Genomic DNA, 16253 nt, shown 5'->3' on the forward strand with positions numbered 1-16253 from the left:
TGCTGAACACAGGGAAGTCCTGAGTTTTTTTTGAAATTGCAGCCTTGAGTGGATGTCCACCCCTGCCTGGCTCTGCCTCAGGGTTAGGACTGCAATCTCAACCAAGTCAACACATTCCAAGGCCAGAAGAATGGCAACAAACACTTCTAAACCTGGGATGCCACAAGTTACTTGATATTGGGTAGAATTACTGAGAATTATGTCCAGAAGTATTTGTCTCAATTGCAACCCCTTAAGTAAGTATGCAATCTGACTGTATCAGAGGTAAGTTTTTATTTCTAAATTTGGAATCTCCTGGTCAATACCAAAGGCCTGTGAAGAGAGGCTGTGGATCAGGTCTTCAGCAGAAACCCTATATACCACATCTCCTCAGGTGCCCTTAGCACATTTTATGGCCACTAAGAGGGCTTACTTCCTAGCCCTCTCTCCCAGTGAGGAACACAGAGCTGAGAGTCCATTTGCCCTTAGCACTACTGAAAGCCCAAGGCTCTTGCCACAGTTTCTGCAGTGCCTCAGGGCAGCCTGGCTTCCTCTTCTTTTACCTGCTCAGTTCAACTTCCTCTCCCCTTCTGCTGGCCCCTGGGGATTTCCCTTATTTTCTTAGGAGCTCAGTTATGCATTTAGAGCAATTTGGCTGGACTTTCACTTTCCAGTGGGAAGGAGTAGCTTGAAGCAAACCCACACCCCCACAGGGAGGAGGAAAAATGCCAGACAAGATGACAGTCATCTGCTGGCAGGCAACGGAACTGCTAAATGGGGAAAAAAAAAAAAAAAAAAAAAAAAAAAAACAGAAAAGCTAAGGCTGAGCTAAGCTAAGCTGGCTGTCTGAAGATTCCGAGAGAATGTGCCCCTCAGAATGACTTGAGTGCCTGTTTGCTTCCAAAAACAGTACATGCTACTACCGTTCTAGAAGCACAGGTTAGAAATAAATTCAACTACACACAATGCAAACTAGTGGCCTTAGAGCATTCAGGCCTAACTGTCTGACAGACAGATCCCTAGCTGAGTAAGGCAGCATTACAGAGGAGAAGAGCACACACAGAAGTCCTGCTGAATACAACCATGTGGATGAATGCAGATGTGACAAGGGGCAAAGCATGCCACACTCAAGCCAGGCACCAGTGGCACATGCCTGTAATCCTAATTACTCAGGAGGCAGAGATCAGAAGAATCACAGTTCGAAGCCAGCCTGGGCAAATAGTTCAAGAGACCCTATTTTGAAAAATCCCTTCACAAAAAAGGGCTGGTGGACTGGCTCAAGGTGTAGGCCCTGAGTTCAACCCCCAGTACTGCAAAAAAAAAAAAAAAGCCACACTCACATACAGCAAATGCAAATGCAGGAGTTTGTGGGTCTGGTGACAGGAGTCAGGATGACAACCACTTCCCAGAGAAAGGGGCTTTCCAAGCACTTGAGGGAAGGTGGAGGCTTAAGGCATTTCTAGAGAGACATGGTGACCTCCTCTTGCTGGCAGCAGTGTGTGTGAATAATTTCCATCATGTATACTATATATGTCTGTTCTACAAAACTTAAAACTTAAGAGCATGCTTCTAATTCACCAGCCTGCAGGAACGGAATGGTGGTAAGTACTTTTATATTCCTTTAGTCTACTACAATGCTCATTTTCTAGCTTGTTTTGTTTTCATGGTGCTGGCTACAGGAATGCTTTCCCATTAACTTCTGCCTCCAGGCCTCTAGCTGTTTTTCCACATCAGGACATCCCTTTACTACCTGCTCATACCTTTCCACCATCATTTCACTTGATGACACAATGACATTAGAAAGAGGTTTTAGATAAATATTTAGAGGATCATAGTAACATCACAAATGCTAGTTTCTGCACTTTTCAAGAACTAGGTTATGGATTTTTTAATCCTCACTCAGGCCGGTGAGGGGCCTCAGAGGAATTGATGGCTCAAGACCACCCAAGCTCTAAGTGGTAATGTTGGGCCCCAGCACCGACCTGGCATGCCAGCATCTCAACACCACTGTCTCCTCATGTGGAAAAGGAACAAAGAGCAGAATTCAAACTACATTCAGAAAGATTCCCAGCACTCAGAGGCTGAGGCCGGAAGATTCAGAGCCTGAGACCAGCCTAGATTACCCCCATCTCAAAAAAACAAAACAGGGAAAATCCACAATAACAACAACAAAAACAGGCATATATATATATATATATGTATACATATATATATATATTTAATTGCAAGACTTGAAAGAAACTCACGAAACTATGAAAAGGTTAGTGCAAGTACATCAGGAGTAATACTTCTCAAATTCTTTCCTGTATTTTCTAAATCTGTAACAATGCTCGTGTACTAATATAATTAGAAGAAAATCAAATACTGTTTTTGGGTGGAACTGGGGCTGAGCTTACCAGACAGGGACTCTACCACTGCAGTCACACCCGCAGCCCTTTTTTGCCTTTGTTATTTTTCAGATAGGGTCTCATGTTTTTGCCTGGGACCTCAGACCACATTCCTGGGAGTACACAGTGCGCCATCTTGCATGGTTTAATTGTTCAGATAAGGTCTTGATAACTTTGTTTTGGCGGTACTGAGGTTTGAACTCAGGTTCTCATGCTTGCTAGGCAGGTGCTCTCTCTACTACTTGAGACACTCCACCACCACATTTTTGTGATGGGCTTTTCGAGATAGGGTCTCACAAACTATTTGCCTACGCTGGCTTTGAACAGCCATCCTCCTGATCTCTGCCTCCTGAGTAGCTAGGATTACAGGTGTGAGCAACCAGCACCTAACTAAGGTCTCAATAACTTTTTGCCCAGGCTGGCCTCTAACAGTGATGCTCCCAATCTTCAACCCCCAAGGACCTGGGATTATCAATTGCTATTTTTATAGAATTACCATTTGCCAGTAATACTGGAGGGCCTCCACGTAATCTACTGTCTCTATTTGAAGCCGTCATGTCACATTATCAACGTGACGTTAAGGTATGTATGGAAGCGACTGTAAATCACCACACAATATGAATTATAGAGACAGGAATCTCAAACCTTGAAGCGATCAGGAAGGATATACATTTGAATCACTCCTTTGAGCTGAGATGTGGCTCAGTGGTGGAATGTCTGCCAAGCATGTGCAAGGCCCCAGGTTCTATCCTCAGCACCACAAAAACAAAAGGCAAATAAACAACCTCATTCAACTTTATTTGATCCAAATCAATGTAAATAAACTAAGATGTATAGGACATCTTGGCTGAAGTCCAAGAAATGAAACAAACCCAGTCCCAGAGACGATCAGTCTGAAACTCTCCACCGCCCAGGAGCAAAGAGGCCTTTCCTGGTTTCCACAGGGAAAGCAGGCATCCTGATACCAGGGACAAGCGCCATTACTCAGCCAGCAGCTGGAGGCGGAATCCTTAGCATCCCCATCTCTCCCTCCACTGCTCTCCTACAAAGGCAGGGAGGATTGCCACAGCACCACCAGGATGGCAACACCAGACACCAGCAAGGCAGACTCAGTTACAGTTTCCTTCTTCCTTTTCCTCTTTGGCAGGATTGGGGTCCGAACTCAGGGCTTCAAGCTTGCAAGGTAGATGCTATAGCACTTGAGTCACATCATCAGTCTAGTTACATTTTAAACAATCACCCAGTCATTTCCACTAGCACTGATCCAGCTGTGAGGTTTGTATATTTTCCCAAAGAACCTGGGTCTGAAGCAGTTGACCTTGAATCCAGAGCTGCACTTATGAGCTTTATGAATCACCATGCAGGCTTATAAGTCTGTGAGGCAGGTGCAATTCTGCTCCTTACAGATGAGAAACCTGGCTGAGAGAGGTAAAACAAGCTGCAAAGAGGCAGGAGCAGAACCGGTGTCCTCACTGAGGTGCTTTTAACCACCTTGCTGCTTTCTACAACCAAATAAATAGCATAACTTGTGAACTTCACTTTGTATTATAGGAAAGTGGAAACAATCTACTCATGATCAATTTTTTTCCTCTACACTCTCTCCCTCCCAGACATCCGATCACCCCATCTAATACTCCACTGTGTGTCTCCAATAAGGGCTTTAAAAAGTAACAACAGCATTGTATGCTCTTTTTGTGTGCGTGTGTGGTACTATAGGTTGAACTCAGGGCCTCTCTAACTATTTGCACGGGCTGGCTTTGAACTGCGATCCTCCTGATCTCTGCCTCCTGAGTAGCTAGGATGACAGGCTTGAGTCACCGGCACCCAGCTGGTAGACACATCATCTGAAAGCAGTGGGAACAACCACCCTAACATCTTGCAGGTATCATTGCAACAAGGAAGCAGGCATTGTCTGATGATGTCCTATGAAGCAATGTAAATTAATTTATACTTAATTTATCAGAGAAAATGCAGCACCTGACTACTCTGCATTATTTCAAATTATTCTGAAAAGTTTGTTGCTATTTCATTTCAAAGGCCTATGGTGCACACCCGTAATGCAGCACTCAGGAGGTGGAGGCAGCAAAATCTCAAGTTCAATGCCAGAGCAAGACCCTGTTTCCAAAAAAACACAACTTCATTTCAGATGACCAAATTCTTAAAAATAATGTATTGCATACTTAAAAACTGCTGAGAGAAGCTGGATGGACATGGTGGTACACACCTGTAATCCCAGTGCTTGGGAGGCTGAGGCAGGAGGACCTTGAGTTTGAGGCCAACCTGGGCTGCATAGTGAGTTACAGACTAGATACTCTATAGAGTGAGACTCTGTCTCCAAAAAAAGAAAAAAATAGAAAATGGCTGAGAGAATAAACTTTGAGTGCTCTCACTACACACCCTAACTATCTGAGGTAATACATGTTCACGTAGCCATTCCACAGCACACACAGCTGTCCAAGTGTCATGTGTACACACACACATACACACACCCCCCACAATTTATACCTGCCAATTAAAAACCCCAACCAAAATGCTACTCAGAAAGTTTATTTAAAGTGCAGTTTTAGCTAAGCACCAGTGGCTCACACCTATGTTCCTGGATACTCAGGGGGCAGAGATCAGGAGGATCACGGTTCAAAGCCAGCCCTGGAAAACAGTTTGTGAGATCCTATCTCAAAAATACCCAACATGAAAAAGGGTTAGCAGAGTGGCTCAAGTGGTAGTATCTGCCTGAAAGCTGAAGCCCTGAGCTCAAAACCAGTATTGCAAAGATGATGATGACAGGGGGACTGAGAAGTAAAGCCGCTGATGCAAACTGTCCGGAAATCTCAGGCTTGCAGAGAAAATGGGAAATGAGAGCAGAAGGTAAGGCCCGAGCTGAGATCCCGAGGCTTGATGAGCCCAGTCTTATCAGTCCACTCACGTGCTCCTGGTGGTGTACAGGTCAACCCAGCCTTCCCAGGCTGTCTAGAACCTTCCACTCAGGAATCCAACACCACTCCATAGAAATACCAACACTGATGCACAAACATATGTTCAAGAGTGTTCACATCAGCTGTGTTTACAATAGCCAAACCAAGCAATAATAGGCAATACTGAATTTCCATCCACAAGACAAAGATTTTTAGTGAGGCATGAGTCCTCTTTACAATGGAGGGCTACTGTAGTGTTAAAAAGAGGACACAGGCTCACATGTGCTAACTTTTTTTTATGTACAAAAGATACCAAATGAAGAAGACCAGCTCATTCACTGAGGCACTGCTCTAGGCTTTGAGAAGGAGCAGTGGATAACATGAACCAAGCTTCCTGCCTCACTGGGCTGATACTCTAGTGGAAAGAGACAACACATGAGCGGTAAAGGGCTGGGCACCAGCAGGATGTGCGCTATGGAGACGCAAAGCAGAGATGGAGTGAGGGCGCCGCTCACCAGGGAGGCCTGAGAAAGCTGCAGTGCAGTCTGAGGCGCGGGCACTTGAGGACGGTGCAAGGCCAGTGTGGCTGTACTTTGCGTTAGAAGTCTCTGAAGAACTCTGCACAAGACCGCACCTGGCTTCCATCTTATCATATGTTCGGATTTTGGTCTGATTATGCCAAAAAAGAGAAAAGGAGAGAGGGACGTGTATGTGACGGTGGTTAAGTTGCGAGGGAACCCTGTCACAGCACCAGTGACGCCAGGGAACAGTGGGGAGCCCAGCCGAGCTAACGAGAATGGGAGCCACAGAAACACTGCTGGGCATACAGAAACCCCATTTCACGCCTATAAATGCTTCTGAAAGGCAACAGGAACTCGAGTGCAACTTATACTTGCTCTCCTTTCTGTGAGCTACACCTCTGAAGGAAGCATATATCCGTATGTGCGTGTGTCCTGTGTATGTATGCATTTCAGGGTGCTGGGAGGGAACCCAGGGCCTCCCCCATGTTCAACAAGTGCTCTGCCACTGAGCCACACCCAACCCTAGTGTCATGTTTTTAAAAATCATTTTTATGGGCGGGTGGAGTGGCTCAAGTGGTAAGAGTGCCTGTCTAGCAAACATAAGGCCCTGAGTTCAAACCCCAGTGCCACTAAAAAAAAAAAAAAAATCATTTTTATTTAACTTTCAAGAGTGAAATATACTATTGTTAAATAAAATTTAGCTTCTTAAAATTACAAATGACAACTGCATCAGAGAAATGCACACCACGTGGAGAAGCTACCCCTAACTTTTAGATTTTCCTGGGATTTCCTGTTTTATTTTAATATCATTTAGTTTGAATTACCAAATATGTCAAGCTCATCGGAAGTACAATTTAAAAAAGAGAAAAGTAGCTATAACTTTATGCTTCAGAGAAATACTAACAGAGGCTGTTTCCTTCTCCATCAAGAGATGGAAGACACATTTGTCAGTCATTGTAGCTTTACATGGTCCTAAACAAACAAACCTCACACAAGCTAGAAAAGGAAAAGCTGAGCTAGAGGTGGAGGGCGGCTCCTTGATGGCACCCACAGGCTTCCTGCTTTCACAAACATGGTGATGATACCCTTCTCATTTCTCTCATTCAACAAGATGTCCCAAATCCCAGACCCTGTGCAAGCATGCAGCAAGACCAGCAAGCTCCGCCCTCAGGAGGCCCTCAGGGCAAGACAGACAGGACCTGACTTAAAAATGTTTTTCTAGCTGGACATAGTGTAGTATGCAGGTAATCCCAGAACAGAGGGATCACAAGTTCGAGGCCAGCTTAGGCTTCAAAAAGGAGGATATTTTGCCTCCAAAAAAAAAAAAGTTTTGTAAATTGTAGGAAAGTAAAAAGAGAAACAACAAATATCCATTTTCTTACAATCCAGAATTATGAAATATCTATACCATACTTGTTTCAGACCACAGGAATGGAGGAAGGAAAAAAGAATAGTAGTGATGAAGTACCTTTGTGTCTTTGTGGGATCCTATTTCCTTCCACAGTCCTTCCCCACACTCGGGAACTGGTTGTGTTCTTTTCTTATTTTTAAAATACTGACATTAGCAGGGCATGGTGGTACATACCAATAATCCCAGCTACTTGGGATAGCAAGTTCCAAGCCAGCCTGGTCAACTTAAGGAGACAGGGACTTTAAATAAATAAAATACGCACATACACACATGCACGCGCACACACACACACACACACACACCCGTGCAGGTTTCTGGGGTATGTGTCCAGATAGGTGCAGGTTTCTGGGGTGTGTGTCCAGACGAATGTGGGTTTCTGGGGTGTGTGCATCTAGATATGGAAATCCTGTCTTATAGAGCCTGCACATTTCTGTTGGACTAGAATTGCCAAATCCATCTCCAAAGGACAAGACTTTGCACTCCTTCCGTCCTCACCATTCTGAACGCTGTCAGACTTCATTTTTGCCCTAGGGCTCAGCTTGCGTTTGCTGGGACTCCGTGAATTTCTGCTCCTCATTTGTTTATTAGCCAATGCTTCTCTCTTGTGAAGTATCTTTTTATGTCCTGTGTTCATTTTCCGACTGGACTTTTTAAAACTTCTTTATATATTCTGGCAACTATTCTTGGATTTTTAGGCTGTATTTTCTCTCAGTCTTTAAAAAAAACCAACTATATGATATCTTTTGTCATATAAGACTTAAAAATTTGAAAGAGAAAACCTATCAATCTTTATTCCTGGTAGTATTTTTTAATTTTCTTGTTAAAAACATCCTTGCTAATCTCACAGTTGTGTAATTTCACAGGTATTTTACTCTAAAAGATTTGGAGTTGGGTTTTCAGATTTTGGTTTTAACCCTCTGGAGTACATACTTTGTGTACAATGCAAAGTAGGCATCTCCTCCTTGCCACACACGCATGCACACAGTCAGCTATGCCAAGACTGCCTTGGAGCCGTCCATCCCAGCCCCACTGCTCTAATGCCAACTCTGCTGTGTATGAAGTTCCCACTCAGACACAAGTTTGTGTTCCCTGTGCTGTCCTGTCAGTCTGCTTGCTGACTCCTAGATGGCTTAAATGATACTGAAGAAAGTAAGACCTTTTTCTGCCTCCTTATTTAGCTCTCTTTTTTAAAAATTATTTTTGTTTTTTATCTTTTTCCTTGTTTAGATTTCTGCTGGCTACTTCAGGACCACTGGTGACTAGGATGGAGAAGCAGAGAGCTTCCTGAGGGGTTAGTAATGTCCTATTTCTTCACCTGGGTGGATTCAGGCAAAAACAAAGAAGCAACCCAAAACTTCATCAAGCTAAACTTTTAAGAACTAGAAACGAAAGAAAGCAGGGCAAGGAGACTAGGTAGGCTGGCTCACAGGAAGCCTGGCAGCCTTGCTAAAGACTGTGCACTTCTCCCAGGGGACAGGGAGGCACTGAAGAATTTATAGTGGAATATCATGATTGGATCTGGCTTTTCGGAAGCTCACTCTGCTACAAAACAAAATATGAACTGGAATGATGTTGGGACACCAGTTATGAGACTACCTAAGTCCAGAAGGTACAAGGATGGCCTAAAGCAAATGGTAACCATGGTGATGATCCACAGAGAAGAGAAGGGACTGGGAGCTATTTAGAGCATAGTCTATGGAACAAGGTGACTTGGTGAAATGACAGATTTTCAGCTTGAGAACGTGAGTAGCTAGTGGTCCAGTTACCAAGAAAGGCAGAATGGGAGGAAAGCATATAGCTGGGGGAGGGGAGTGAAAGGCCAAGTTGGTTTCTAACATACAGAGGGGCTATGAGGAGACCTCTAGGTAGAAACAGGGTGGAGATATTTGGACACACCTGCCCATAGCTCAGAAGAAAGGTCAGAATTAGAGATGAAATGTGTGAGAGAAACATTCCCAGATCTCGACACATGAACACGACTATTTTGGTGCATTTCCGCCTTTCTTCCTCACTTTGAAAACACAGAATCTGCCATTTTGACTAAATAGCAGAACATAAAAAATGCTTTTCCTTTACCTTCCCCAAAATTTTGCCTTAAACTGCTTTCAATTTAAGTAAATTGAAATTTAAGTAAATACAGGAATGATAGTTCAGTTTAGTTCTTACAGACAGGACTTTAGAAAACAATAACTATGTAACACTGACTTGAACCAAAGTCTCCACCTGGTCACCCCTCACAGCTCTCCACTGTATTGCCCCCATGCGGTGTTCAGGTGGCCAGCACATCCTTTGCTTTGCCTCCCTGCCCCACCCCGGGACTGAGCTAGGGACCTGCCAACGCTGAATATGCGCTCTGCTGCATGAGCCCCACTTGCAGTCCTGGGTCTGGTTTGCTTTTGTCTTTGCAGGACTGCAGACCGGACAGAACCTTACGCACGCTAAGCAACTGCTCTACTCCTCAGCTACATATTCAGTCCGCTGTAAATCGGAACTAGCTGCCTGCTAATTCCACATAAAAACTCTAACTTCTACCTTATCTTAAAAAAAAAAGACGCTCAAGAGGTGCCTCAAGAGGGACAGTGTCTGCTTTGCAAGCTCAAAGCCCTGATTTTAGACTCCAGTTACCACCCCCCCCCCAAAAAAAATTTTGCCAGGAGCTAGTGGCTTGCGCCTATAATCCCATCTACTTGGGAGGCTGAGACTGGGAGGATCAGTGTTGCACACCAGTGCAGGCAAACACTTCTCGAGACCCCCATCTCCAAAAATAACCAGTGCAAAATGAACTGGAAATTTGGCTCAAGTAGTAGAGAAGCTGCTTTCCAAGTACAAAGCCCTGAGTTTAAACCCCAATCACTCACCCATCCCCCCACCCCAAAAAAAACACCACAACAAAACAACCCAGCACTATCAAAGAAAGGGGAGGGGAGGGATAGGAAAGAAAAAGTAAAGACCCCGGTACCTCTAGACTGCCTTCTGGTACAACCGAAGCAGGCTGCTCTCCCTGTGGTATCAGAATCAGCTCTCACAAGACCTACCTGATTTCTAGTCACATCTCTGTTTCTGACTGCTGATTACAATAAACATCAGATCCAAAAAAGCACCTTTAGGCACCATGATCAGTTTCTCTAACAGAAAAACAAGAATATGCCATCTATCATTTCTCAACTGCGTTTTATTATCGATAGGAGACACTATCCTAAGAAACTTAATATTCAGATTCTTGGCTCATTGCATATAGATAGCAACTCACAAAAAGAAAGGGGTCATATAACAAAAATCCAGCTAGCTGGTTGTGCATGCCTGTAATCCCAGCACCAGGAAAGCTGAGGCAGGAGAATCGAGGGTTTGAGGCCAGCCTGGGCTACCTAGTGAGACACTGTCTAAAGAAAACAAAACACCACTATCAAATCCAACAGCAAAGCAAATGAGATACAAAAACCACACAGAAGACTGGGGTCCTGGCAAACAGGACTCTGCTTTTCCAGTGACCGAGGGCTTCAGATGTCTGCAGTTCCCCGGGGAGGGGGAGTGGTAAAATGGAGAGAGCACTGACGAGGCCCAAATTCTGCCTCCTCCACTTACTTAACCAGCTTTGCTTTCCTAATTTATGGATTGGAAACAGTAACATTTATCTCAAAAGGCTGCTATGAGGAGTCAGTGAATAAAACACGTTAAATATTTAGGACTACTGCTTAAAACTTAGTATCATAGGACCCTTCATTTTTTGAAGAAAGCCCAATCACTAGATCGGCAGGGTTGACCCTTCTGTGTATTCAGCCCAGTCCCTCATTTTGGCTGCACACTTAAGAGGGATGGAGATTTAACACTATCCGAGTCAAAATTCAGTGCCACATTCCCTTCAGCTGTCTTCCCTTTATTGCTCTTCATTCCAAGGGGCCAGGGATGAGTTGTTGGCTGCCTTGACAAAGCTCTCTTTGGGTTGGCGGAGGGGCTCAAGAGGTAGAGCACCCACGTACCAAGTGTGAAGCCCTGAGTTCAAACCCCAGTACTACCTGGGCACCGGTGGCTCACGCCTGTAATACTAGCTATCCAAAAGGCAGCAATCAGGAGGACTGAGGTTCAAAGCCAGCCCTGGCAAATAGTTTGCAAGATCCTATCTCAAAAAAACCCTTCACAAAAAGGGCTGGTGGAGTGGCTCAAGGTGTAGGCCCTGAGTTCAAGCCCTAGTACCACCAAAAAAAAAAAAAGTACTGACTGCCAAAAAGAAACAAAAACAAAACAGCTCTCTCTAACACAAGACCAAGGAGGCAAGGAGGCTTGGTCTGGTACTGCTGCAATAGCACAGTACGCTTTTCTACTCCACCATGGTTAAAATGGTCAGCTCACTACGGACAGACACAGCAGCCCATGGACAAACATGACCTCAGTTGCAGCAAACACTGATTTTACAAACTGAGCAGTACAGTTTTGGAGGTGTTCCTAGGAAGGGTTTGAGGTTTACCAGAAGTCATGGATCTGCCAAGAGGCATGGCAGGGGTGAAGACATTCCTCTTTTAATTTCCCCAAACTTTTCAAACATGTTTATTTGGGATGTGTGTGTGACTAGATGAATCTATCTCTACGGGGAATTCACAAGCAGTCTGGGAGGTGGGGTGGCAGCTCCTAGTTTAAGGAGGAGTCACCATATGAGGCTGGTGTAATCAGATAGGTCCTGATCCACTGGCAGCAATTCTAGAGCTTTTGTTCAGTGAGAGACCTCAGCTATCTACTTACAAATACCACTTAATTTTGATAAAGATGTTCTCTAAAAGCTGTTACTCAAAAACAAAGTAATAGCATGTTGCTGAAAAGGCAGGGCTTTGCAGGGAGTTTATTACACTTTATACTCACTGCATAGGGATGCTGTAATAACCACCACAAAGCAGGTGGGTTAAAACAACAGAAATTTCTTCTCTCAGTTCTGGAGGCTGGAAGGTCAGCAGCACTATGCTTTCTCTGAGGTTCTGAGGAAGAATCCAGTGAGGGTCTGGATATGGTTTTCGTGTCCTCCAAGGACTCATGTGCTGAAATTAATCCCCTTCAGGTCTGTGGTAAGAGTGTAGGAATTTAATTGCAGGTGAGACTTGAGGGGGTAGGATTAGATAGGATCATCAGGCCATTACTGAACCACTGGTGGCTCTATAAGAAGCAGAGACCAGAACACAGTCATGTATGCACACGTGCTCCTGTCTGTGTGTGATGCCCTGCACCGCCTAGGGAGAAACAAGGCCAGTAGCAGATGCAGCCCCTGGCCCTCGTACCTCTAGATAAACCCCTTTTCTTTACAATTTAGCCAATCTGTGATACTATGTTAGTGACAACAGAAAATGGACAAATCCACCTTCCTTTCCTCTTCTGAGCTTCTGGTGGCTGTGGTTGTGGTTGCTGGCCATTCTTGGTTTGTGGTTGCATCACTCCAGTCTCTGCCTCCAACATCACATGGCCTCCTCCTCTCTGAGTGCACCTGTGCATCCCCTCTCTCCTTTTCTCTTCTTAATGAGATAGGGTCTCATACATGGTCCAAGCTGGCTCTGAACTCCTGGGCTCAAGCTATCTTCCTGCTTCAGCCTCCCCAGTGGCTGGGACCACAGGTGTGCCCACCATGTCTGACATCTCTCCTCTTCTTATTAAGGATACCAGTCATAATGAGAGCCCACCCTAATCCTGTATGACCTCATCTTAACTCCAAAGACCCTATTTCCAAATAAGATGACACTCTTAGTTTCCAGGTAGACTGAATTTTGGGGGCCACTAATGAACCCAGTACACACATCCATCTCTTAATCACCCACACAGATGTGTTCTAGTACCTAATTACCTGGCCCATATTTTTGCTATCATTCTACAACTAAAGAACTGAAGAAAAAGAAATCCTAGGACGGGGGGCATGGCTCAAGTGGTAGAGCACTTTCCTTGCAAGGGTGAGGCCCTGAGTCCAATCCCCAGTTCTACACACACACACACACACACACACACACACACACACACACACACAAAAGAAATCCTGTTCTAAAGCCCAGACTTATTTCCTATTAGTGGGAAAAAAATAAATAAATAAACTGCACTTAAGGATGCACTGGGAAACACACACACACACACACACACACACACACACACACACACACACACACACAGAGATCTATATAAGACTGGGGCTGTAGCTCAGTAGTAGAGCATGTGCTTACAAGGCACGAGATGATAGCAGCACAAAAAAAAAAAAAGGCTTAAAAAAGTCTTCATAGCAGAAGGAAAGGGACAATAAAAGTCAAAGACAAAACAAGCACTAGAATTTTCCAGGGTATTCTGTCACGACCCCTCAGTGGTATGCTCTCTGAGTAACTAGTGTTACAGGCATGAGCCACTGGTGCCTGGCCTAGTTTGTATTTTTAAATGCAATAACCAACTACATTCAGTCAATCTTTGACATAAAATGAGTGGTCTGAAGCATCAATTATCACTCAGTATCCCTTTTGAACAAAGGGAGTAAACACTGGGCATCAAAGGAGGCAACATCATAAACGGAGACACAGCGCCTCTCGATGGAAGCACACAGCACTTTCTAGGAAGCAGTTGTGCTAAAGAATCAAATTTGAAAACTATCAAGACTCTGGATCCAATTATCAACTTACAGAAAATACAAACGACACCAGCAGATGTGTGTGTGTGGGGTGTCAGTGGTAGATCAAGATGCATTTAGATTCCCTTTTCAAAAAACTTTAAATCAAGGCAGGTGCTGGTGGTTCATGCTTATAATCCTAGCTGAGAGGCTGAGATCTGGTTGACCTCAGCTGGAGGCCAACCCAGGCAAATAGTTTGTGAGATCTCATCTCCAAAATAACCAGAACAAAATGGGCTGGAGGTGTGGCTCAAGCAGCAGAGTGCCCTCTTTGCAAGCATGAAGTCCTGAGTTGAAACCCTAGTCCCACCAAAAAAAAAAAAAGAAACCCAAAACTTTAAATGGATTTATGAGCCATGAAAATTTGAAACTGATTTGACATTTGATGATATTAAGGACTTTTTTTATTGTTGTAACAGCTTTGAAGTTATACTTTTAAAGGGCACTTTTTAAAAAATAGGTATGTACTGAAATGTTTACGGATTAGGTAACATGATCCTTGTCATTTGCTCTGAAATATGGGAGACAATGACAAATGCAGCCAATAATATGATGGAAGGAGCCTGTGACTTGCTAGTAGGAGGTGACAGCACACGCACTTTGAAATTAAAGTCTGGCAGTTTCTTTAAAAGCTAAACATACATCTACCAAATAACCCAGCAACCCTACTCCACTCCTGAGTATCCCCCAAAAGAGATGAAGACACATAGCCCCACAAAGACTTATATGTGAGTGGTTGTAGCGGCACTATTCATAATAGCTAAAAGTGGAAACAGCCAGGCATGGTGGCACACACCTTTAATACCAGCACATGGGAGGCTGAGACAGGAGGATCACCAAGTTTGAGGCCAGCTGAGCTATACAGCAAGGCAGTGTCTCCAAAACTAATTTAAGGGCTGGAGGTGTGGCTCAAGTGATAGTGCGCCTGCCTAGCAAGCATGCAGCCCTGAGTTCAAACCTCAGTACCATCAAAAATAAATAAATAAAAGGTAGAAACAAGGACTGGAGGTGTGGCTCAAGCAGAAGAGTGCTTACTCTGCAAGTGTAAAGCCCTGAGTTCAAACTCCAGTCCTCTCCGCCACATACACACAAAGTAGAAACAACCCAAATGTCCCTCACTTGGTGAATGGCCCAGCTAAAGATGGTCTACCCATATAATGGAATAATATTTAACAATGAACAGGAACAAATTATTAATGATACAACATGCATGAACTTCAAAAATGTAAGTAAGAAACCAGGCACAAAAGACTACCTGCTGTGTGATTCCATTTTTGTGAAGTACCCAGATAGGGCAAATCTAGAGACAAAAAAGGAGATTAATTGCTGCCTAGGGCTGGAGGTGAAAATGGAAACTGTAACATAGCAAAAGGGGCTATGTTATGAAATGAAAGAAATGTCCTACAGCTGTATAGTGGTGATACTGAACACTCAGGAAATTTATCAACAATCACTGAATTGTATGCTTTAAATGATGGTTTTTAAGTATGGAAGTTACCCATGAGTGGAGCTACTTTTACAAAGTAAGGAATATGGAAAAAGGTCAAAAGAGAAGGAATGTGAGCAGACTGGGGAAACCAGAAAAATGATGGAAAATGAGAAAAGTGAACTAAAAGTGAAAGGGCTCCTCTCTAATTTAAAAAACAAGAAATGCAGGGCTGGCAATGTGGCTCAAGTGGTATAACATTCGCCTAGCAAACACAAAGCCATGAATTCAAACCCCAATTACGCCCCCACCCACCAATGATTGTATATTCCTGATATTCAGCGACCTCATCATATTATTCTTGCCAGTCTGAGTTTCTAACCTGATCATCTTATTTCTCTTAATCTCAAGCAAAGAAAGCCAATAAATGTTGCATGCCAGGGTCTCTTCAGGTGACTTTCACTTCCTTGAGTAAAAAATTAGATTATTTAAGAGAAAAGAAACACTTCCGATACTGATTATAAAGTGAGAATGACGGTGCTTACAAAGCATGTCACAAAGACAAAAACTATCAAGTAATTTAGCACAACAGGGAGAAATCAATCACCAGAATTATGCCAATTCAGTTGGCTTCTGCCATTAAGGTAGGTATACTTTTTATGTATATTACTATAGCCAACTTTTACCGAATGATGCCAGCTGTCATTTTAATTCTAAAAATGTTGAAGGACACTGGACAGGGAGCCAGGAGACACAGTACTAGTGTGCTCTCTTGCAATCTTTGTCTCTAATGCATAAGCTGTATGAACTCAGTACCTTACTTAGTCTAACACTCAGGACTGTAAACTATAAAGTTAAAGACTCTTAAAGGTCAGGGGTTCTTAACCTGGACTGATAATCCTCAGGCCCGTGGATAAGCTTCACCAAGATTATAAAGCCTCAGGAAGTACAAGAAAATTTTGTCTAGATCTCAGCCTGCACTTCTCTGAGGAGAGGTTCTG

The 16253-nt window shown here is 43.8% G+C and overlaps 1 protein-coding gene across 2 annotated transcripts in view; it reads right to left on the reverse strand.

Moving 5' to 3' along the window:
* The window catches only part of Gpr107 (G protein-coupled receptor 107), a 69566-nt gene that overhangs the window by 51812 nt on the left and 1501 nt on the right, over positions 1-16253 (reverse strand). The window lies entirely within an intron of this gene.

Source organism: Castor canadensis, chromosome 13 (genome assembly GCF_047511655.1).
Source record: "Castor canadensis chromosome 13, mCasCan1.hap1v2, whole genome shotgun sequence".
Taxonomy (NCBI): Eukaryota; Metazoa; Chordata; class Mammalia; order Rodentia; family Castoridae; genus Castor; species Castor canadensis.